We start from the raw sequence: 25,629 nt of genomic DNA, 5'->3' as shown, positions 1-25,629 counted from the left end.
GAGTAAATCCACTTTAAGGCCCGCCGCCGCGGAGCCAGGTCGCGTCAAGTCGCGGCATCGCCAACTTCTCGGGGTGGGTACAAAGTTGTCCGAAACGATTAATCGTGTTTATTCCGTGATTGACGCGGAAATGGATTCGTTGATCGCGGGCCCGAAGTTTCAGCTTCCCGTCCGGTCGACTTGGTCTGCCGTGAAATCGTTTCCCGATTGCCAACCTCCGCAGCTTCTCGAGTTAATTATCGGACGAAGGAGCTGGTACTGCGAGGATGACGAAAGACGCGCGCCGCACTGGTGATAAGTCATAAAACGTGGGCTGCGCTATCGATTCTTAATACTTGTCAGACTGTTATACACTCCGGCCCCGGGGAAAGGGATTCCACGGTGTACTCTGGGGCGCCATAAACATTAATCCGAATCTCGACGGTTCCCGTTGCCCCCGCCGCGATCGAACGAGTCCAAGCCCGAAACTGACAAGACACAATATCTTACAATTCTCGCGATTTTATGGGCCTTTAGGGCTACGACAACGATAAATCCTCGTGAACGACGAAGGCCCGGGAATTGATCAGCCCGGGATTAAGGACCCGGCTCGGACCGTATGATCAATGCAACCCGGTTACTTTCTATTTCATTCAAGATTTACATTCAACCGCCTGTGATCGGTTTAACGATCGATGCATTCTAGTTTGTGTTACTCCTACGAATCTTTGATTGGACATTAACGTAAAGGAAAAAATAGTCATTCGCGTGACCGTTTGAAGCCTCGGAAGATTGATATTTTTCGGCATATTTTCAACAAAATCTTTCTTCCGTATTAATATAATAATACGAAGAATGCACATAAAATGTTTCAGTTTGGACAGCTTATTTCCTTCTAAAGTTGTAGCTGAATTTACAAAATAACTTCCATTTCAGTAACTTCTTGTTATGTGAGTCTTTTGCAACATTTTTTGAAAATAAAAAGTGGCATTTCATCTAGCTTTTCGCTGCGAATTCTTTTCGCAGAAGTACTAATCAGTACTGTAATTGTGTTATGAATGCAAGAAAGGTCAACTAGGTCTATAAATCTGATTTTCACGTCTGAGGATTAGCGCGACACAATTGCGAAACGTACGGTCGAGTTACAGAGCTATTTGCATTGTTTCGTTAAAAAAGTCACAGCTTTGTATTCCGAAGTTTTATGTACAACGAACTTGCTATTTCTTTTCAAAAATAAAACAATAAATGTTTTGAGAGTTTCAAATGGTAAATATAGAAGGAAATATGAGGAACTAAAGTAAAGAATGTTCGGTACAATGTTTATTATATATTTATAAATGAAAATAATATTAACATAATATGAAAACTATTACCATCATGTAGAGTACTATTTATTAAGAAAATCAAGAAGAAGATAGTGAGTATAAAATTTATATTTCTGGTCAAATGTTTCTAACATGTGACTCTATTATTTTAGATATAAAGTATTTTAAAGTTACTCCTGATCCTCGATTTCAACGAAGATCCGTTTCCCGTGGATGAATAAACGTCGCGTAAATAGAATTTGTCGGTACACGCGAAAGCAAAATACTGGACCGAAAAGCTAATATCTGCATATTTAGTTCATATAGATAAACAAAAGAAACATTAATAACAACATTTTAGGAAACAAAAGTTACATTTTATTCGGTGTTACTAAATTCAGATTGCGTAAAGGAACAAAGTATATGTTCAAACTAAATATTTTTTATCCAATTCATATCATGTTTATTTCGCTGTTAGTGGTTTCCTCTGGATCCTTAAAAGGTATAGCACGAGTATTCCATTCTTTGAACATCCTATTAATAATTTCCGAGAACAGAATGAAATATTCTATTCATCGAAATGTAAATAACTTTCTTCGCAGATAAAAAATTGATGATGATAAAATAGCCTCTTACGTCAATCTGTAAGCGATGAATAACATCGACTTCAAAAAGTCGAGTAAAAATTCTTCATCTCTCATTAGACGGATAAGGAATTGACAGCACCTACATAGTTAGATAAGATAGCAGCAAGTCGCATATCCTATAGGACGTCAGAGCGACAGGCGTGATCATTCGAAATTCAATCGAGGAAACGTTGATAGTTACCGGGGCCCAGTCCGGCTCGTTTAATTTCAATGGCTCGAACTTACCGCAAATCGATCGCGGCCCGTCGACCGGGATTCCAGTCGATCGTCGAAACGGCGAGGCGGCCGGAGTCTGGAGGTATGTATACACGTGTGCGCGCGTGTATACATACACGCGACGTAAGTCCGGCCGCTTAATTAAGCGTGCGCGAGTGTACGCGGCCCTCCTCCAACCACCCGGGGTTGCGTGGGGTGGAAAAAAGATCAATAAAATCCCTAGTCTACGGGCGACCGCATTCATCGGCCACCCCATTTCTACAACATATTTTGCAACCTCACCCCCCGAAGCAAGCCGGGCATGCCTGCCTGCTCCCCACCGCGGCTCGGACCTCCCTCTTTAGCGGCTCCACGTGCTCGTTTCACCCCCACCGATCGCATTCCGTGAAGGGGGAGGCGGAGGCCCGTAGCAGGGAACGAGTTTGCGGGACCGCCACTAGGTGGCAATAGAACGCGCGGAAGGGAGACAGGACGAGATTGAACGCGGACGGACCGAACGATCAGCACGCGGGAGCGAGACGGAGTCACACACCGGCGGCTCTCGCCCCTCACCCCGCCATGGTCGCCAGCCGACGAGCAACTGGAGGTTCTCGTCAGCCTGTCAGTTAGTGCCGTGGCGCCGTGACGGTACGGTGTTTGGTTGGTACGTCGTTTTTTGGCCGATCGCTTGCAAAACGTGACTCGCGCTCAATGGGGACCTCGCTACCGACGGACCCATCCTCGCGACAGACACCCCACGAAAGAAGATAACCAGTGGCTTCGCAGTGACTGCGAACAACCGCGCGTGTGACGCTAGCTCATTTTTTTTTTAAACAGTTTCCGAGGGTTTCGGTTTAGTTCTCCGTAAGGATAGTACGATAGTAGGACCACAGTGTGTTTTGTACACGTGCGCGGATCAGAGGTGTTCCAGTGAGCTGTTCTTTTGTATATTTCTGTCAGGATCCCTGGAAAAGGCGGGAAGATCGAGCCCCCGGGCTGTGATCTATGATTTTGTACGTGCTGTTCGGTGTGTGCGCGTTCTATGCCTGACCGACGTACGCGTGGTGCGATATATGAGGTGAGCATACTGCACGTTTCCCATTCTCGGTTCGGAGTTCGCGCCGCGGTACCGTGAAAGTGACATTACGGGGATTCGCCACGTGAACGGAGCGCCGGGACCCTACGCGTTGTAGGAAATTGGTGAACGGATTCGTCCCTATGTGTCGCAATTTAGGTATAAAAACAATGAAAAATAGGTTGCTCGTAAAACTTTCAAACGCCCTTAAAATAAAAAACAAATTCTTTTTGCAATACGTGTATTTCTATCGTAAAGGAGTAAAGGTCTTTTAAAAAAATTCACTACTACCCGGTTGCACAATAAAAATTTAAATCGGTTACCCACGGTACGAAAAGAGGGGTCGAGGTTTCATAAGAGACCAAGAAAAATTTAAAAACCGCCTTGATCCCGGTGAGCCAGAACACCGTGGAGCCTCGAACGGAAAGGCCATAATCTCGATCACGGAGTGTATCATTGATCAGTTGGGCTCCGAGTCGTAGCACGCCTCCCTTAATCCGACTTATTGTTCGCAAGCCAGCGGCCAGCGAGCTGAAATCTGATTTCTTCAACGTCGATCGAGCCGCAAGTGACGTTTTCACGGTTTTCGGGGCGGAACAGTTCGGGATAACATCGATTAATCCGCTAAAGTCGCGTCCCCGTGGCGGGAGGGTTCGTGGGATCGAAGGAGCACCGAGGTGAAGAGAGAATAAGGTGGATTAGCGGCGAGGAGACCCTCGATGGGGTCGGAAGAAGGCGAACACGCGAAAGGGAACCGGGACAAATGAAATTTCGTCGTGGCAAATTGTCCGAAAGCGACGCCGCAGAAATCGGCCCGGCTCGGCCCGACGATTAACGCGGGGGTTTGGGGGTGGATCTCTCTTAAGACTTGCTAATTTCCTGCCTGAAGCTAGGAGGGGTAAGGTAATATCGGGGAGGAGAGGCCCATCCATTAGCGGAGTGATCTATTTGCTGGGGCCACCGTAGATCCCCCGAATCCGGGACGTGGACTGGTTCCCGAATCAGTTCTTTCGCGGACCCTCGGGATACACCTCACGTCCCGGAGTCTGGAAATGATGCAACAGGCAATGATAGACGAAAGAGAAAGGGGCAAGAGTGGAATTGGAAACGGTCCAAGCGGGCGTCGGATTCGCGAGAACACGTCGAACGATCGTTCGAGTAGCGTTTGTTCGGCGGACCGCAGCTACCGATCGGCGAACGTCCTCGCGTTAGCTAGGAGCGAAGGAAAAATCCTCGATCAGGGGCTCCGTCTTCGTGCGTGAAATACCGTTCCAAGGTGGATCATTGAATAGGGGTCGTCTAATTTTCCCGGATCGCGAGTGAGAATCGGACGATCGTAAAGTTTCGCGAGGAACCAAGGATCGGTCGGTAGCCGTCGGGCCGCGCGATCCTGGCACATTCGATTTCAGTGAATTTAAGCGCAGCCAGGAAAGTAGGTTTTGAATATTGATGAACCGGGGTATGAATATATTCATAAGACTAACAGTTTATTTCTGCAGTCGAGCCGATTCGCCTCGCATTGATCAATCGGCGCGGATTCGTGGAAGCGAGCTCTCCTCGTAAATTCGACCGATTAATATTCCTAGGTACCCGCTCTCTGTCGGTACCCTTGTACCGCGCTCGGAGAATTTCTTTCCGGCGAATCCGACCGGTCATCGAGAATTCCGCCGCTGAATTTCTCCGGCGGACGGATTCGTCCGGCGTTTCCTCTCTCTCTTTCATCGCATATTCGTGACCTTTCGCCCCGCCTCCTGGCATCTTCATTACGAAACGAAACTCTCGCGTGTTTCACGAGGAGTCGGGGACGGTTCCTCGACCGACCCGACCGGCGAGAAGTGACCAGGTCCAAAACCGGCACGCGTCGTAACTTATCGTCTAGTTTATTAGTAATAGCCGTGACGACAGTTTCACGATCCCGTGCCGAATCCGAAGAATTATGGGAGACGAGCGAGGATCGACGAGAGATCGAAGGGAGACAGGGGGCCGCGATAAATTTTCGTCGTACCGGAGTAGGTAGCGCCGCTCGAAATAATCGAAATGCTAATTATTCATTTGCATAATTAACGCGAGCACGATAAAGCGAGCTGCGGCGCGCCGTGAGTGTTCCCACATGCCATCGAAGATTAACGGTAGCCCTGGCCCCCGCTGTACTCTGCTCATTTTGAATATTAACTCCTCGGAAATGAACGCGCCCCGACCGGCCATCGAATCGTTAACCGACGAATTTCCACCATTCCAATGAATTCGCGAGTGTTGTTTCGCCGTCCGGTACTGTCAATCTCGAACGTTGTCATTGCGGATGTATTTACAACTGCCGTTTCCTTTCTTTAATAAGTTTATATTGTAATTCAATAAGCGAAAATTACATTGCACTGTCCATTTTCTTTGACAATGAGTCATACCCATCAAACAGATTCACTGTCTTCTTCTTCCGTTCTCAGATAACATAAATTTCATGATAAAATCTTCATGAAGAAGTTGTAACGTTATTCCTATAAAAGCAACATAAGATAGTTTTAAGCGATGACTTTGATTAAGGACGAATCGAATGTTCCAAAAATTTCTGCGCAAATGAACACGAAATCCCATTTTCATAGTTTATTTCTCGCGAGTCGTTCGTTATCGCGGAATTGATCGGAAACTGTCGTCGACGCGGAAGACTGTTTTTTCCAGACGCTTTCGAACGTCGAGCGTAATTTTCCCTTTTCGCATCCCGTTCGCCTTTGTCTTCTACTCCAATTAAGATTCTAGAAAGCTTCGCGTGGCGGAGGTCGTTTAAATTCCCATTTTTCTGCCGCCCCTCCGGGAGGCGGGCGGACGTCTCGAATCGATTGAGGAGAGAACCTTGCCGTCACTTTCGCCGCCGAGCGTAAATTGACCCGGTCGTTTACGGTCAATTTCCGAAAAATCTCGCGTTTCCACCGCCGTTGCCGGAAACTCCCCTCGCCGTCTGGACGCCATAACTTCTTTCGGCTACATTTCCTTCCTCGTCGCTCGGGATGACAGCCACCGCCAACAATTGGCCGTCACGAATTTCCTTCGTCTTCGACCGATGTATCTTTCCGAGCTGATTGTATCCAATCTATTATCCGGTTCGTGAAAGACGTATATCGCCGATCAAATTTATCAGTACAGAAACTTTTTTCCGCGGCTAAATTATTTGACGTCCGCAACGGGGGAAGCGAATCGAATCTGTCAGAGCTTGTAATAATGAATTCCTGCTACCTTCGTGATATATTTCTTTTGATATTTATTGCAATGTTCGTGCGTGGAACATTTTTTTACAAGTTTTCCCAAGGGAGTCCAGCTTCGTAGTTAGACTCTCGCAGTGATACTATTTTAAATGAACGTTAGCGTACGTGTCGTGAACTTTAATAGCTGCATCGTCCTGAAAATATTTAAATGTTTTAATAATTAGATTTTTACGTGTTTATATCTAGTTCAAAAGTGAGGAGTACGATAACGTAAAGAATGTAATTAAATGTAATATCGAGTCTAACATTCTTTAAAGTAATGGTTTTACGTTTAAATTAAAACAGTAAGGTAACTTTTTTATAAAAGCATTTGCATGTGGAATACTTAAAAATTTTTAATTATACATACATATGTAAATGACATGACCATGCGAGAAAAGGTTTTCCTCCCATTTTTTCTTAAGGGGTTATTTTACTTAAATAGGTGCACTACTGTGAAAAACAAAACGACTAAATTCAGCTTTGTGTTCTGGTTTTCTCTAAAAAGGTAAAACGCATTTTCCTTTAGACCACTCGTAGTAAATACTTTACACAACTCCGGAAAGTATAAAGGAGAAGTAAACGAGAAATATTTGATTAAATTACTACACACATATATTATTAAATTTAAATTGAGTAACTTCTATTAAAACTCTTAGTTCTGATTCCCGCTGAGCTGAAGTATTAACTCTCCCAAAACCAAAACCAATTTAGCAAAGCTTTCATTTCACGGACACTAGGTATTATCAATATATGACTCGCACATATATCCAGCTGAATATACCTGTCATACATGAATGGCACTGCTATGAAAGAAACACTGGTGTCATTCATTAGGAACGACGTAGCACGCAATGTGCTAAAATCAGTGACAGAAGCAGTAAACTTCTATTTAACTCCCGTCTCCATAAATTACACAAGGAACTTTATTTCGCATAAACATCCGCAGTCCGCAAATTAACCATAACAACTTTCAGAAAATCTAACTCGTCATTTATTTAAACTCGACACAAAAACAGATATCAAACAGAAATCTTCTGAAATTTTTCTCTAACAAACGAACTCAATTGCGAAGAGAACACAAAGCTTCTTTCTACAACAGACATCCCATGGTTCGTTATGTTTGCAGCGAGTCTCCGAAGACAAAGACTCGTCACTGTCGAAATCAACAATTTGTTGACAAAGCGCAGTCTTCAATTTTCCTAGTCTGTACGCGCGGCTTTCTATTCATCATCGCCGCTTTCGCTTCTCCTCTCGCTTTCCTTTCCGTCTCTCTTAATTTCGCGGTCCCGCGCGAAATCAGCTGGCACACAGCGCAATTAGAAAGCCATTATATCCGTTGGTCGCACTCGCTCGCTCGCTCGCTTCCGCACGGTCGTGTGTTTATTCTGCATCCAGAGGGGCTGGATTCCCGTGGAGTTTCTACACCTTCTGTCAGTGGGGGTAGATGGATGTCCGGCAATCAGGTGCACCGACCCCCAACCACCTTTGAATTCGTCCGCGCGGCAGCTGCCTGATATATTCTCGTTGACGCGGTGCCATCATCCCGGTGCCATGGCTCGCCTGCTGTTTCGTTTTCGTGTTTGCTCGGTGGAAACGAGCTTGAGAAAGAAGTCCGACCCGTTGATCCACTCGGCCTACACCACCGACCCCGAAGATCTTTTCGGAAATTGACCGTGAACGATTTACGCCACGCGTACCAAACGACGCGTGCGACAACGTCACACCCTGAAACGGAACGTTTATCTGCTGCTCTCCCGCGTTTCTGTTCACAGCTTCTTTCTATTGTTCCGGTGGTACGACTTTTGGGAATGGTATGCGCTTGCTCGGTTAAGATTGATTTGTGCGTTGAGTTTTCATTAGTAACATATTTCCGTACGTCCTGGAGTTCAAGCTTTTTCGTTTTAGAGGCAATACTGTATTTAATGAGCGTCTGTGGAATGTTGATTTTATACACGATAAATATTAAAAATCTCTGTGTTAAATTGGAAGTGTTCTAGAATTTTCATGGAGCACTGTTCGTTTTCACAGTTGAACAATTTGAACATTATTAAAATAGGTTGAAACATTATATATTTAGTAAAATTAACCGTAGTAGTTTTAAGATAAATGTAAAAATCATTTTATAGAAGTTCATTTAAGATTCTTCAATAAGTGAATCATTTAAGAAGACTATAGTTGTTTCAAGTAAACTTAGGTTTTTAAAATGAAAGTTTATGAAAATAATTTGAAACGTTGAAGCTTCAATAATCATGAATATTTAATTTAAACATTCGCTTTAAATTTAAAAATTTCCTTCTGAGGATTCTAATGTTTAATAGTTATGACATAGGGATACTTATGCTTCATTGGTGAACGTAAATAACCTTGCTTTGATTACTGAAGCCCATTAAATTTTCAATATACCTATCTAATATTGAAACTATAAAATTCTAATATCTGATATTTAGTGACCTTTTGATATTTAATATTTTACAACATCCTTAGAACTTATAGATTCATCAATATACATGGGTAGTACTACTTACGATACTGACTTTCACGGTTTAACGTGGAATTGTATTGCAATTCAGTAATGAATTTTAATCTTATGAAGGTTAATCCAAAAGCTTTAAGGAAATTCCTAAGGAATATAAAATATTAAAAATACGTATGCAGGTAACTTTGGTGCAACACAGCGCTCTTATAATTCGCTTTTTACTTCGATACGGTTAAAAGTTGGGGGAATCTTAATGGAATACATTAATTTCTTTGAGAGGAGAAAATATAGCTTCGCTAATTCTTGTAATCTTTCTCTTTGGTTTCCCGTAAGAAGGAATTTTGAAATACAGCGATTTGTAATAAGGCAGACCAAAGTGAATCTCCTCAGAATTTAGGGCGAATCGGATATTTCTCACTCTTCAGTTTTTTGTTTATAAAACGAAGGTTTTTAAGGTTTCCAATCATTCTGTTTATTGACATTGAAGTTGGTTGTGTGTTAATAACCAATTTATCAGAAAAATTTCGATTCTCTGTTTTAACTTTTAGTTTCTCCATGCTAAATCTGAACTGATCACGTACGCCTCGGCCTAGCCTACTATAATCACACAGTATGGAGGGGTTACTCAGATTTAAATAAGTAAAGATATCTTCGTCAAATTACTCGAAGGTTCGTTAACTAACAGAAAATGTGACGAAACTTACACAAAAATGACAACTTAGTATCAAAAAATTGAAAAACTCAATTACTTTTATATGGGAACTTTATAATCGTCAATTTTGCGGTAGATACGACAAACCGTCCCACTTTATATTCTATACGTCTGACTTCTCCCAGCGCCTTTGCATTATTGACCGTCCCCGACCGGTGATACCTCCGACGAGGCACAGGAGCATAACTCTCGCTTAATAAAGTAAGAATGCCAGACTGCGACCCCACGGTCCGACCGCGAAAGTGGTTTAATCGTCGGGTATCGCGGAGGAAAGGGGTGACCGGTCGCGCTCTCGCAACGATTAGCGGCGATTTCTGTGGGCTGGCTATTTGTCAGGGCCGGTTTTGAGGCGACGCCGCCTTTAACCGGCGTTGTTGCGCTATAATGCACGGAAAACGATTCTTTATACCAGCCACAGGATCGATTCTCTCGGCTAAACCGATCATAAATCTGAATGGCTTAGACTTAACGCAAATGGTTGCACGCGGCAAAGAGAAAAAGAGATCGAGTGAAGGGGGCTCGATGGAGTGGGGGATGTTCAATAGCGCACAAATGTCCGTAGAAAGAATCGAGGGGATTCGACATGCTCGCGGGTTCCATCCCTGTCTTGCTTCAATTTTAAACGATCGTTGATCCCTACTTCCCCGGCTCGCTTCACCCCCTTTTCTCCCCGAAGGAAGCGGCGTTGCAGGACTGGCGACGCAAGAGATATAAAATATGCAGCGCATAATGCTACCTCCTGAGGGATACACCTGACACGGGAGAGACCCTGTACCGAATATATCCGCCCTGGGGGATAAGCGTGCCGGCCAATAACTCATTCTAAATACTTGTATGCTAATAACGACGCCGCGTTGCAACGAAAATTTACTATTCCCAAGCGTTTCACGGCCACACGTCCTCGCGATGTCTCTCCGCAAACCTCTCTCCCACGTATCTGTCTTCCTGCCCCTTCCTTTCTTCCGCTGCGACCTGTCGCCCGCAACCTCGCGCTACCCCAGCCCAGGATCTCGAAGAACCGGCATATTAGCTTCGCATTATATATGCGCATCGCCGAAATTTATGCAACGGACCCGTAATCCCTCGGAACCATAAAGTCCTCTATCTAGATCGTTTATCCGCGACACCTCGCCCCCCACCCCCACCCGATTATCTCGGGTTCTTTCCTCTCGACCTAACTTGGAGAGTCCCCGTACCACCGGCTCTTGGACGTCCTGCGAAGACGAAATTGAAATCCTCTGGCTCGAACGAGCCGCGCGAGAGACGAACGGGTCTTTCGGGCCGCCTCGCCGCAGCAACGAATGGCCTGGAAAATGAATGGACGATCGCGTATATCGCGTCTCTTTGATGGGGCCTCGATTATTGCCGTCGTGGAATACGTTAGACACGCTCCGAAGACGTAGATCGATTTTCAAGCGGTGCTTCGGCGTTCGGCTTGAGTGATTGAATGAAAGTTTTGACACGCGCGTGGGCGGTTTGGCGGTATTAAAAGTAACGATAAATTTACTGTACACCGATCGTATACTTGCTTCTACAGGATGCGTTGTGTTGTCGAGTACAGTATGCATTTATAACAAATAAGACTGTGTAAAATGTTATGCACAGTTATATGTTTAATTAATTTCAATAATCTTTTTATCTTATGTGGGACTTAATTGCTCTTTGATTTACGTATCTCTATGTTATGCGTAGAAATACTTACGGAGTTAGTATTAAAATGAGAACTACGATCTTTCAATTTAATGTCAAGAGTGTCGGCTATAGATTTAGTAGTTTATTTTTATTGTGTAAGAATTTCTTCCACTTAAAACTCCGCGCGAACACTTTAGACTTCAACATAGCGTAAAGATCAACGACACAGTCGACGTTTCCTCCATGCCGTCGTTACAGCGTTCCTAAATCCTTCCCACTCATCGACTTGCAAGTTGTTAGAGAAACGCGCAAGACAATATTTGATAAAATCATTAGAAAGTTCCCGTTACAAGCTGAAAACAACCGCGCCACGTCTGTACTATTTAGCAGTGTACCGGCCGGAATAAAGCATTCAAGCCTGAGTCACCGGGAACGAGGAAGCATCGGTTCTCGAATTTCCATTTCCCGCTCGCGGGCAAGATTACGAGATGTTTGAGAAATGCAAACGCGAAGTCGCGGGGCATAACTGTAAATCAAGCCACGCGGGGTAATTACTTGAGAACGTGCGCTTTCGTGTTTGCTAAACAGTCCGAGCGGCGACGACGGACTTGCCATAACGAGAAAAGTCCGGTCAATAAATTAATTAAACTGTCGTGACTTCGAAGCGGGAATTGCCCGAGCCGGCCGGCGTAATGTGTTCGGGTCCTGACCTCATTACCATTCGCGAAATCATAATCGTTTCGAAAATTGCGGAAAGCTTTTAGCCAAGCTGCCACTTCGAAGTTAGAGTGGCCGCTCGTGCCCAGCCACGTTAGAGAACCCCTTGGTTCCTCGTAAAATTTGAACGATCACGGAATAGAAATGTGTCTACCTGGGATCGATTAAATTTCTTTGTTCGCCTCGATTGCTAGAACGAGTTGGATAGGTACTTTTTGATTCGCCATGCCAGCTTCGACGATAAAAAGGTGTATTACGATTTGGTAATTAGCAGCATTCATCGTTTAGTGAAATTAAAGCCCAGGAACGATCGAAGACTTAACGTTCCGGGTTTTTACCAAATGTACCATTCCTGTGTCGACGTTCGAAAAGGCTTAGGTATGATTTTGCAACCGCAAATATTTCTCATTTAGTGAAATTGAAACTGAACAAAGGTTTCATCTTCACCTATCGCGGTGAATTTCAATCCGCTTCAATATTCTTTTCTGTATAGTACAATTTTCGTATTCTTTTTCGTAATCAAGCATCGAATTTAATTAAGGTGTATATTAAAATAAGTAGTGACACCAGAATTTGATTTATATTAACTATAATCGGATTATCACTTGCTTAAGTAGTTTCATTAAGCCTCTGAGACCTACATACAATTACAGTTAAGAATGATTAAATCGTCGAAAGAAATTGTAGAAAAATGCCATTGGTTCCGACACACGTTTTTATAGGATACGAAAATAGACCATCTTTATTTTAATAAGATGGTCTCCATCTTTATTTCTCCGAAACTGTTCCAAACGATCAGGATTTACATATCCTATTATATTAATGACAAAAATAGCGAAACGATTCAGCAGAAGCCCTAACTATACATATAGTGTAAATTTATATACTGTATGTAGTAACCTCATAAACTGCTTAGCCAGATGACACAAGCACAACTTCAATTACTTTTGTTGAAACTATATGTTTCTTAAACGCTTACATTCGCAGCATATTTTCATTTAAAAAAGCTAAAAATATTCCAGATAAAACGAGGTGTAAGAACGCGATTTGATTCCCGGCATACGTAATTAGTTCACAACGGTTCGAGCCGACGGATACGAGATCGAAGGCGCTAAAACCGGGTTATTTCCTCTCGGCTCCCCCTTATAAGAACATTACTCCCGCATTCCTCGAAATCAGCCCGTGAATAGTAACACGCGCAGCGTGCAGCTGTCCAGGAATCCCAGTTTATGACGGTGCCGGCAATAAATGATTTCCAAGTCCCTCGTGGCCCCCCGAATGCCCTTACAATTTGCGGCGGGACGCTTGTTACATAAAAGAAACACCGTAATTCTCGGCACGAGAGCCGGAGGGGTTCCACTGAAATCGAAGGATAATTCTTGCGCGGCCGCGCGAGAGAAAGAAACAACTTTATTAGCCGCGGGTGAAACTGCGCGACTGTCACGCACATTATCAACCGGTATCGTTTCGCTGGGGGGCGGGGAGGGAGATGCGCACATTAAAATTTCTCGAAGGTGTCAACAGCTCGGTTGGCCGTTCGATTTTATGCAAATCGCGGCGCATCAATTAGACGCTATAAAAGAAACTCTGGAGAGAAAGGGAGAGAGTTCTCGACGTCGGACCAAGATCTTTCCGTTCTCGTTTCGCCGAAAAATCTCCTGGTACCATCCGGAGCCGCGCGAAGGAGCGAGCGAGACGGAAGGGGCGAGTACGCGTGGCTAACAAGGCTCTTCCTTTGCGTCTCACTCTGAATGCCCCGCTAACGAGTCGGGCTGGTAAATTATTTCGTAAAAGGGGGCGTTTTACGCGGCCCGCCGCGGCATCCGAGTTATAATTTCCGCCGTGGCGACTTTATAGAGCCGGTCGTCTCGACGCGGATACGGCCGCTAAACGTTACCCATAAGCTGCAATCAATTCCCCGCACGATCGTGCGTGTGCTTACGCCCAAGCGCTCGATGTCCTCGCAGATTCGACGATAAGGGACTCTGAAATTTCTGTTTAAAGAACCGTTACGAATCGAACGTCGTTCGGGGAGACATTTTTTTCGCGACGACGTAAAGGACTGAGGAGCGAGGACTTAAGCTGGCCTCTCTGTAGCTGTTACAGCAATCTGTTGCCAGCTTGTTATAAAAGGGTAAATGAAATTTTCATAGCATTTTGATGAGTGATTGCGACGCATCATTTTTATATATCTGCCTCCTTTACGTCTCGAAATATTGTTATAAACCAAATTGTAACGAAGTTTTTATTTTCAATTTGCTTAGTTTGATTTAATTTAATTATAAGTGCCCAAGTAAAATTTTAATCGAATCAAATTTTTACTTTTGCTTTGCTTATTACTTTAGTTAATAATGTGTGAACAATGACGCAGTGAAAAATAAATTGTCTCACTATGTTACAGTTTTTTTTAAGTCTGCGGTATTCCTTAAAAACAAACGGAATCTAACGTCACCGAGTTCCTTACAATGATTCTTCGATTACCATAAAACTTTCTGAATTTTCTGTGACAAATACTCTCGTTCTTGCATTATTTAAAATTTGGGTGAACCTTCCATATACGAAGCACACGGCACCAGTTACGCGTCACGATAAAAAATGCTCAACTTTTTCATTCTTAAACGGAACAATTCGTCACTCTCGGTTAAAGAAGAACAAAGAACCCGACTCCACCGTGAAATCAGCATGCAGGTCGGTGTCCGTCTCTAAACGCGCGACGTTGGATAAAACATTATCCGACGTTCACTTGGGCGAGGACTAGGTGAGAGAGGGAGAGGGGAGAGAGAAAAACGTCGTCGGGTCGCGTGGTCACCGGCAGACGAATTTTCAAACGTCAGACACGTAGAATCGGCCTCTGTCGTGAAGGAATTGTTACCCTTTAATGCATGCGGGCGTCCTTTGTGCCTTTTGAGGATTTCGCTCTTGCCTCCGCTCGCCTCTGCTCCCCTCCCGCCCCGGACCATGGTTTTTCCCCTTTCGAGCATTGGCCACCGTGTGGCGCGGGGCTGCTCACCCCGCATACAAAAACGCGAAAGTAAAGGGACCGGGACCGGACATACAACGCGTGCCGTGGAGGGTCGAAAGATGGTCGTGGCAAACGGGACGCTGTGATGGTCGAGCAGGGCAGGGTGGAGAGGGGACGAAATGTGGGGGTAACGGGGTGGACCCGTGTGGTGTGGATGAAACGAAAAGGACGGTATATATGACCAGAGGTGGGCTCCGCTGGGCGTAGAGTGGGAACGAGGTGGTAACCACCACCTTGACGGACAGTACAACGTGGACACAAGAAGCCTCCCTTCATTTCGTATTCCATTTCACTCTCATATTCCCTTTTACCCTGCTCGTCGCTCATTGTCTACTTTTCCCGTGGCCCTGTGTACTCCTGGCTACCGTTCTTTGTTTTCCACGCTCGTTTCTTTCTCTTCCGCACAGCAGACTGACGTGGGAGTTTGATTGACATTGCACCGAGGAACGCTCGATGCCGCTGATTAGAAGAAGTCTGACCGAAGGGATTCGTTTTTCCATCTTCTTTTTTTATTTCAAATGCCAGCGACAATCGCGACGTCAGAGGATATCGTTGAACAGGAATGGTTAACGACTCCGAGTTCTTTCTCGTAAAGTCGATACAACATTAACTGGTTCTTATCTGTAATTATTAGTTTACTTCCAACAAGATGATTTTATCTTCTACACTGTTGGCTGAAGGTACGCGATTATGGCTCGTGATAAGTGAGCTCTTAGGAGCCGGAATTATTCAAGACGGAAAATCTTATTTGAAACAACGAGGAATTCATATTAAAGTACATTCGCATGTAGATGATATAATTGCGTTATCGCGCGAAGATAATTTTCGAACTTAGACCTTCTTGTTTTTAACGATTTGAAGCTAAATTGTTAAAAATCTTTTATCTCCGTTTACGAACATGTAATATCACAGGAAAAAATCCTCGTAATGAGTGCCTATATCTTTAATTTCTTCTACGAAAAATAATTAATAAGTGAAGTAATATAATTTACTTGGTACCATTGAACCGAATGTTATCACAAAAAGAATGATAAATTTTAAAACAAGTGAATAATATTTAAAACTCTTAAATCCACCTCGCGAGGTTCCTATTTCTTTCGAATTCAATCTCTCGTTTCCCGAGCACTGAGCTCAAGTCGTAACCCACGAAAACACGATTCAACCCGCTGTTGCCTTTCAGGAGAATATCCTCCTAACCGCGGAAAAAATCGTTTCACATTCCGCTTGTTCCGAAAATACCGTTGTTGCTCTGGTTGTGCGAGCAGCCCGATTGTTTAATCGAGTACGGGGAAAGCGATTCTTCCCTGTTCCTGGTTCCAGGCGCTCGCTCGTCCGGACGATGTTTCCGTTGCGAAGAGTGCACCAGTGCAGCAGCTCCCGGAAAACTTGGAATCAATTTCGAGTCGTTCCCGTGGAAATGTTAGGCGTGGTCGCGTGCACGGGCGATCGCGCGGCGCGCTCGGGGGAGGGGCGGGGAGACAATAAAGCTTCGCCACGGCGCGCGGAGCTTTAAGAATTCAAAACAAACCATGAACGCAGCCTCCGCGGGATTATCCGGACGCTTCGGCTTGCCTTCGTCGAGGATCACCGAGGCTCGAACGAGATGAATCCGCTCCCCAAACAAGCGTGAAGCACCGCCGGTTTCAGAAGGACAATGAATTATTCTGTTCGGGCGAACGTTTTCATTCGTCTCCGCTCTCTCTGCTCACCGACGGGGCAGCCACGGGAAGAATCGTGAAAGGGGAAAAGAGGAATAGAGACAGCCCGCGCTTTCTCTATCTCTTGCGGACCCCCTTTACACCGAGATTCTCTACTCGGCGAGGTCGCCGCGGAGCCGCGTTGTATCGTCAGGCAGTTTTATCTCGCTAACCGAGACTACAAAGCGTCGTTCGCTCGAGCCCCCGTTATACCCGTGTCCCACATTATGCGTCATATGGAAAGAAATTTCCGGCATGACAGACACGGAATTACACCGACCGCCGGGCAGACCGTGTCCGGTGTGATTTTGCTCGCGTCGGCTGAGTCTGCGGTATAGTGGACAAATATTTTCAACCTTGATGAGCTTAATCCAAGCTGGTCGGTGCTTCAATCTTTGAAACGCAGACTTTGCGTCCATCGCATCGTGCGTTTATTTATGATTTTTCTACAGACGACGATTGCGATTCATTGCTTCGAGATATTTAAGCTGTCCGATTTATTATTATGCTTTCGAGTTCTTGTTTGAACGCGATTTGAACTGTACATGTGCGAGTTCCGATAGAAAGAATCGAGTTTGGACATGTTCCGTCAGCGATTAATTTTTTATTCCTTTTTAATGTGAATTACCTGCCGTTTACATTATTCGCATTCGCCAAGTTAACCAAATTTCCAATCCAAATGCTACCGGAAACGGAATTCCAATAAAAGGGAATTTTATTCCATGTTTTCTGTTTATTCTTTCACACAGAATCATTCAATACCGGCTGCAGCACTGGTTACAGCGCATCCCGTACATTTTCAAATTCCTCTCGCGTTTGAGAAATTATACGGCTGAAAGAATTCGACGATCGTCGACGGTTTAATTCCACGGAAAGCTGACACCATCGAGGCGGAACGTTCGGGCGTGCGCAAGGAAATTCGATGAAACGACAAAAAACAAACGGGTCCGACGGGAAATTACGAAAAAACCGCGAGGCACTCGACAGAATGGGCAAAGGCAGCGGTGTAATTGGTGTTCGCGGGACGCGAACGGGCATTTGTTCCGGAAAATGAAGACGTATCTTTTTCGATGTTTGTAAGCGCGAGCATAAAGGCCGCTCGCGTTCCCTTTGTCGGGCACAATTTTATCTCACCATGGGGATCACCGTTGTCCCCGATCCCCTCTTCCACTCCCTCTTCCCTATTATACGTCATACAGTAGGAAATTTCCGGGGGTGACACGCGAGCACGCGCGCGCAAGTGGGCACGCGCACGATTAAACGAAAAATTGCCGTGAACGCTGCCGGGAAACGGCACACACCGGGTCGAACTTTTCATCTCTCCTTTGCTGCCAGCTGCAAAATTGAACCGTTCGCCATTGAACCGGGCCAGCCTGGGGTTCCGCTGTTCGAAGAGAAAGAGGTTCGTTGATCGACAGTCTGCTTACAAATTCAATTACGCCGGGTTATCGACTTTGTGACTGCGATCCGGTCCAATTACCACAGGTCTGTTCTCGGAGCGAGCCGCGACAGCGATTAAAAAGGAACGGCACGAAACGGAAAGAAATAACGGAGAGAAAAAAGAACCGGAGAAAAAATAAGGGGAAGGTTCTCGCGTCCGGTGATTATAGATTGGCGACGTCTCGGTCCCCAGATATCCGTTTGATCAGCGCGAATACGCGGCTTTTATGCGTCCCCTCCCCTCCTCGAGCATCTTCTGTCGCGCACTAACATCAAATTCACCGCCTTATCGTAATTAACAATCGTTTTCCTCGTGTCCCACCACGAGGACGTCTTATCGATTCCCTGTTCCGCGACGAGACGCGATTAACTCGCCTCGGCGTGTTCGTTAACTTAGATTTTTTTTTGCCTCCGCCACCGATGTCGGAGCGCAGCCATTGTCTCGCGGCCAATTAGTCCGCCGCGGGTACGAGCGTTTAATCGAGAATGTGTTCTCGATTACGCGCTGGTTCAGTCGCTTCTTAATTTAGCACACCATACCGCGCCGTAGCGCGAGCAATTAGCGACACGATGGAAAAATTCCGATCGGTCGCGAGTTCTCGCGGTGAGCTTAGAAAACCGCGTGCCCTGGTTTCTCTTTACGCCTCGGGGAAGTCCCTTCACTCCCCCTGGCTGCCCCTTCGCCTTCCGATCGGATTATAAACGCCCGGGACCTTTATTAATCCCGTTACATGGTTCGGATGGCGAGCACCGAGCGAAGAGGTCAATCAGTAGTAATTACTCTTCCGGTCCGGGAATCCGCCGTGCAGCGCGGTGCGACGCGAGATTTAATCCTTGACCCTTCGCGCACGCTTAGGTTTCACGGAGCGATTGGGGGAGTCGGGGGATTATTCGCGTACGACCTTGATCATGCCTCGTTGCCGCGGGTTCATTCAGATTTCATGGAGCGGTTATACGACGTGGACGGGCTACACGCTGTTGCGGTTAATTGAAGAATCATAGAGGAATTTGCCGCTCGATGAACACATTGGGTACTATAACAAGTGGTATTATCGTGGCGATGATTTCTGTTGTGGAAACAGGGTGATGATGTTCAGTGAAATTGTTTTCGTGAAGGTTTTGGGAGATATTTGCTTCGCGAATTCATTTTGAGCAAGTGTTTTTGATGTTTCAATGTATAAAATAGAGAAGGTCTAAAACAGTGTCGGGAAGAATGTACATAATGTATATAATTTGCATTAATTATAGGAATTTACGTATCTACTTTATTTTAATATTTGTATCTCTATTAATTAGAAATGTAAATATAACCTAAATTTTTAAAGTAACTGTTTAAAACTATGGGGCATCATAAAGGGTTAAAACTAATGCGTGTTTGTACAGGCAGCTCCTAATGGAGAGTTTAAATTTTTTGTGTCTGTTGAATTTTCGATAAAAAGTTAATGCAGTAAATATACACTTTCCCTTCCCACTCTAGTATTCAATTCACTCTGTATTTGCTAGAGCAGTCCACTCTTGACCCGATATTTCAGTTAAATTTAAATTTATCATAAGAAATTTGACTTTTCCAAACTTATTGCGAACGAAATGTAAACATGTACATTTAAAGCTAGTAGATCTAAATTATCAGTTATATTTTATGACATAGCAGCATTAAGTTACTTATTCCTTTCAAATTTATACAATGTAATGTATATTATTTATAGTATTAAAAAAAAAATGGTAAAGACCAGATTATTTCTGAATTGTCGAATGATATTCTAAATTTAAATAGATACCGCGTAACAGTAGTAATAATCAAATATTTTCAATTGCTTTAAATAAAATTCAGATCCGAAGAAATTCAGAGTTATTATTTTCATGTAAATTGAATCTGGAAGACTAAAAGAACACGTATAGCAAAAGCTTCTAATGAAAGATACGAAAATTGAATAATTTCGAATGATAACAGATATCGTAGATACAATCTTCGAACATCTCGATATCGCAATCTCCACTCAAATACCCGAAATGGATCTCCACTCGAACAAAAGATCGAGATCTAGAGAGCTCCGCTTTCACTTTTCGAACGTACTTCAGACCTTATCGATCGTTCGATCGCGTGTCGTCGCTCCCGAGAACACGGAAAGCGAAGGGTGGCCAAAGAGGGTGGGCCGGAAACGCGGGAGCGTGAAGCCATTCGAGTGTCCCTGTTCAAATAATAAGTCCGAATGGAAGTTAGATTCCGTTGCGATTGCCCGGGGCAATTCCAGCGCGGGTCGCAATATCCCAGCCCCCTCCGTCTCGGCGGCCGCCCAGTGAAGACGGTGGCGCCGAGGGCAGAGGTGGAAAAAGGAAAAACCGAGGCGAAAGAACTCGCAAGGCTTTCTATCGCGCTTCGCCTCTCCCGGACGAGCCTTTCGGGGACTTTAATCGCTTTAACTGCTTTTTGCGCGTCGAGGGACTCTGACAGACAGGCCGAGCGAACCGAACAGAAGGGATAGAAAAATAGACGAGGCGAAAGTGGCGGCGAAGAAACGAAAGGATAGGAGGGAAGAAGTGGGTCTCATTGTTGGATGTGCCGGGGAGGAACGACTTTTCTGCGGATCCAGAAACGACAATAAGATTGTCACACGTCTCTACCTTTTTTTTCTACCGTTCCTTTCTCCTCAAACGCATCGTCTCCTCCTTCTCCCCATCGCTCTCCTCGGCTACCCCTTCCCGTCAACGTTCATCCTTTCGTTCTCCTCGTTCGTCTCTTCACCCTTCCAGAACTCATCCACCGGTGGATCGTGCCACCGGGCGAGCGTGACTCGTTATTTCGCTGGAGATCCCTCCAGAAGTCCCCTTATGAAACTTCTTTTCCCTCGGCCCAAACCCGGGCTCCATTGTCGGATCATCGCTACCCCATTGAATGGAAACCCTCCGCGAAGGAAGTCATCGTTGCCACCGCGCGGCCAAGACCCGGCAGACCGACGACCCACTAGCTCTCTTCCTTTCTGTGCCGACTACGTAAGTCGACGCGTCCTAGCGAGACTCCAAGTCCTGTCGAACCGCTCGGGGGACACCGCGCAGCTAACGCGGCAAGTCACGGGGGACGCAAGAATGGGGAGAGAACGAGTTAAATCGATACTACGCGTTCCCGCTCGAGGCATTGACATACCGGTGGCTTGAGAGAACACAGAGGGCGGAGTAATTAGAGGGAACAATCGTGTCAACGGGGAAGAAATAAGCGCCGACTCTTCTTCGCGGCGAGTTTAGCGGTGGAGAGGTTACTTCGGCGAAATGAGATTCCGCGCTTCGCGTGTGAATTTTGTCGATGGCGGGAACGTTATGTGTTATACATCGTTAACGGGTTTTTGAGTGCATACTTCTTATGCATATTGATTCTTCTGCTATGGTGTGTGGTTTTGGAATTTTTACTCCAACTATGATCAGCATTCAATTGATTTAATTAATTAATTTTATGAATTGAATATGTATTAAAAGTATACTTTACACTTTCACATCAGACCGAAGTTTGTATATTGTCTCCATTTCACTCTATCTACGCAAATGATACGTCCGCGGCGGATTCTTCCGTAGAAAGAGACCATATTTCCGGTTACGTATATCGTATAGAAACGGTTACTTTTACCGTATACATAATTTTAATCGTTGAAATATTTCCCATTATTTTTTACAATCGTTCTTCGTGTCATTAATAATCCTTCGATTCCGCCTAGAAAATTATTTTTAATTTAAAGTTAACGTTAAGACGAAAGCATCAATGACTGGCATAGTTAATTTTTAATAGAGTTTATAATTTACGAAATAAGAATCATAACACATTCTATTCGTCAAGACCTATAGTATGAATGAAAATAAGGACGATTGATTCAACAAAATACAAATGCTTAACACGTTAAACGCTACGCCGGTCCCTAGGGACCGGCGTTAGACTTTTCGTTCAGGCGCGGCCGGTCCATGCGGACTTTAGGTTCATATTACACGACCGCGCGTGTCGGTCCTTACGCACTGATATGAGACTAAATATTTTGCTTAGGCGACATTGGTTTTTGTTTACTCAAGGTTTGAAAAAAAAGAATATAATATTTAAAAAAAGTTAATGTAGTTTATTAAAACAGGGTAAAGAGAGGTGTGGTTTGCTTTTACATTCATTGCAGAAGGTGCTAACTTTTTATGTTAAATTCTTTGTCACCTTTGATCCTAATATTCGGGAATTATTATTATAATATTGAGAAAACTCCGGTCCTCAAGCCGATATTTCGGCTCGTCCGTCAGTGGTGACGGTCGCGTCTGGGCCTGAACGGAACGACAAGCAAGTCGGGCTGGGCACTTAACGTGTTAATGCGACTTTAAATATTTTAGAATTTAGCATAACCATTCAGAATAAAATATGCAGCTTAAAAATTAAGTTTTAAATGTAAAACTAAACCTTTTAAAATGTTTAGAATTGTCAATACAGCACTTTTACTTCTTTATCGTGTAAATAATCCACGGAAACTTAACGGAACCAGTAATTCTATTTTCATCCAAAATGATGCTCTTCGCGATACCTTTAACATTGCTCAGTTTACTGTACACGCCTATCGATATTCCACAGCTACATACTTTCTACTCCATATCACTTCTCCGACTCTGCCTCCGAAGAAAACGATGTTTCTCGAACATGGCCGATACACAAAAGGAGAACTCCCTGAAATATTCAGTACGCCCCGTCTCCGACTGTCACTCGCGCCAAACGAAAGAACTTATCCGCTGCACCTGCCCGAACTCGCGCACGGAAGTTTATCCGAGCCGCTCTTTCGGCCGAGAGATCAAACGGATATCCCTGATAATCCACTTAGCCGAGGCAAGGAGTCGCGAAAAAAGGGGAGAGTGAGCGGGAGAGAGAGAGAGAGAGAGAGAGAGAGAGAGAGAGAGAGTGAACGGAGAGAGGATAGAGAGGAACGATAATAGGACGTCCCGTGGAGAGGAACACTCGAGGGCGCAAATCGCAGTCTCTTCGAGTAAACCGACCGAGCGTGAGCTTGCATCGACCGTCCTGAATCAAACTGCTCCCTTCAGTCTTTTTTTCTCTTTATTCGCCGTGCTGCGTGCTGAAGAGGCCCGCTGGGGCCCAAAAAGTCAGGGTCTCGACGGTGGGGTAGGAAACTGGGTCCCCGACAATGGGATAGGCGATCCTTGAAGCTCTTAGGGTCCCTCCGGGTCGGCTCAGCTGCGGAACATTATGTACAGGCTGCTGAATGATTCGACATGGCCAGGAAAAAGGGGATTTCTCGGGCGCGGCGTGTTTAAGAGAGCCGGCTTATTAATTCGCAGCGTGCTCCCTTTGTCCCCGTTCGTTATCCGGCAGCGAGCCGTCTAGGCGTGGAAGCCGGAGACCGATGCCGGCCCACGATACCGATCCGTGACTCGGTTTATGCGAGATCGGGCCGAATCACCATGAGATGGAAGACCGCTCGTGATCGAGCGGATTTCGCGCAGATTCGTCCCGGCGGATTCTCATAGCGAGAAACGTGCGCTCGTGCACCACAGGGCATCACGGTTCCGTTTTCTTGCCTCGAAATCGTGGAATTATTCCGTCCCGTCCGTGAAGATCCGCCGCTGAGAAACTTTCTTCTTTGACGCTCCGTGAAACATTTCCGGAGAAAAGTTCTCGGGGAAGTTCCGTGCGGAATGGTATTAATACGTTGGAACCAACTCCTGCATAACGAGACCGGTTCTTACCACGTTAAAGTGCGGCCTTTAGGTGTGTAAATCGGTTATCGTTTCCGTTTAGTATCGCGTTATTAATAATTATGGTTTTAGAAAAAAACTGCATCCGCAGAAGGATTATTTTTTCTCAATTGCACAGTATAATTTGTCAGATGTTAAAAATACTTGCTTAATAAAGAAGATAGATAAAAACGTTATACGTAATCCGAATTTTCTTACTATTTCTCCATTTAAAGTAGAAGGTTCAATCTCGACGTCTAATATTTTTCTTTCTTTTGAATTATCGAGAAATCTGTGATCTTTTTATCCAACTGTATGTTTTATAATCACACAATACGTCAGAAATATACATTATAAGATATTAAAATGAAAGTCTAACATGCACACGAAAATTATAATCCCTCGTTTAAAGTGTTCCGTATATTCAAAAAGAACGTATATTATTGCAAGAATAAATACATATTTATCCTAGATTAACCTTCTATATTTCACGAATCATCGATTCTTTATGATTCTCGACTCAAAACTTTTCGACAGCAACGGATAATCGAGTCCCCGAGATCACGAGACGAAAGTTACGATTTCCCCAGGTCGGTGGGAAGGTAACCGCGTTGGAAACAGAGTAGCTTGGAGCCAAATTATTATCGTTAAACCGTAACGAGGGCAAAAGGAATCGGAGCCCGCCCCAGGGACAGCCAGCAGCCAGCTTAGAAAAGCTCGTCGCACGGTTTCTCCGGGCTCTCGATGCTCCCCGAAGCATATCTAACGTTGACTCCGCCCGGCGAAATCGGCTGGTCCATGGGGGATTTTCGATGCTTTGTGCGCGGCGGTTTCAGCTCCAACACATTCGCATCTGCCGCGATAGAATTTCCGCCTTTTTCATTTATTCGTTCTCCTCTGTCGTTCACCATTTTCATCGATCGTATATCATCGGAACGGCCGGACCGTGTCCCAGATACGCGCACCGTGAAAATCGCGATCGACCCGGCTACCCTTGATCTTCGGCCGCATTGAAATTACCGTGAAAAGGTCTCGGTGAACGTAACTCGCGCGGGAGGTCGGGCCGGACGGCGACCTTCCGCGCCGTCTCGGATGCAACGATGGGAGTTCAAGGAATTTTATTGGCGGAGACAGAGATATTCATGACTCGCGGCGAGTCGTACGTACGATCTCCAGCGGTACGTCGAACCCAGCGAGCAGCCCGTGGCAATAAAAATGGTTGGCCCGATTCCAGATGTTTTCGGAATTTCAACCGGGAACAACATTCCCCGATATATCGCAGACGATTCCATGAGCTACGTTCCCGTGGACGGTCCACTCGCGATATCCCGACGCGATATTTCTAATAAACGTGTTCCTCCATTTTCTTCCGTTCTTCGGCTCACGCGAGCCACCCTGCACGGATTGCCTGTGTGAAAACCGTTTTCGATCGTGACCGCGAATTTTAGTCATATTTCGTCAGGAAAAAGTGTTTTGTTTTACTATGATTTATGGAACGTATTTCATTATTATTGTTTATTTTATCTACTGCAAGCTTTTCATTGATTTCTCAATATTTATATTGTATCAAAAGCTATTTAATTTAAGTTATTAAGTTATTTTTTATACTGTAAATAAAAATTATTTTATCTACTTATTATGAAAATGAAATTTATTCTTTTAAAAAGATGATGATGTTCTTGGTTATTTCTTATAACCCGTGTACACTGTTGACCTCATGCCTTTTGATTTACTTCTTAACTATGATCGATATAAATTTATCGTTAATAATTTAATAAGAAAAACAAATTCTGATGT

At 44.7% G+C, this 25,629-nt stretch overlaps 1 protein-coding gene across 3 annotated transcripts in view; it reads left to right on the top strand.

The window, feature by feature from the left end:
- Nucleotides 1–2,759: 2,759 nt before the first annotated feature.
- Nucleotides 2,760–25,629, top strand: part of LOC116424264 (discoidin domain-containing receptor 2) — a 160,819-nt gene continuing 137,949 nt past the window's right edge. For all 3 annotated transcript variants that reach the window (XM_076369522.1, XM_031970431.2, XM_076369523.1), the window contains exon 1: nt 2,760–3,203. The gene's annotated coding sequence lies outside the window, so the exon portion shown is untranslated. The remainder of the gene's footprint in view (nt 3,204–25,629) is intronic.

Source organism: Nomia melanderi, chromosome 7 (genome assembly GCF_051020985.1).
Source record: "Nomia melanderi isolate GNS246 chromosome 7, iyNomMela1, whole genome shotgun sequence".
Taxonomy (NCBI): Eukaryota; Metazoa; Arthropoda; class Insecta; order Hymenoptera; family Halictidae; genus Nomia; species Nomia melanderi.
The sequence above is the reverse complement of the archived record's forward strand: the minus strand, read 5'-3'. Positions and strand labels throughout refer to the sequence as shown.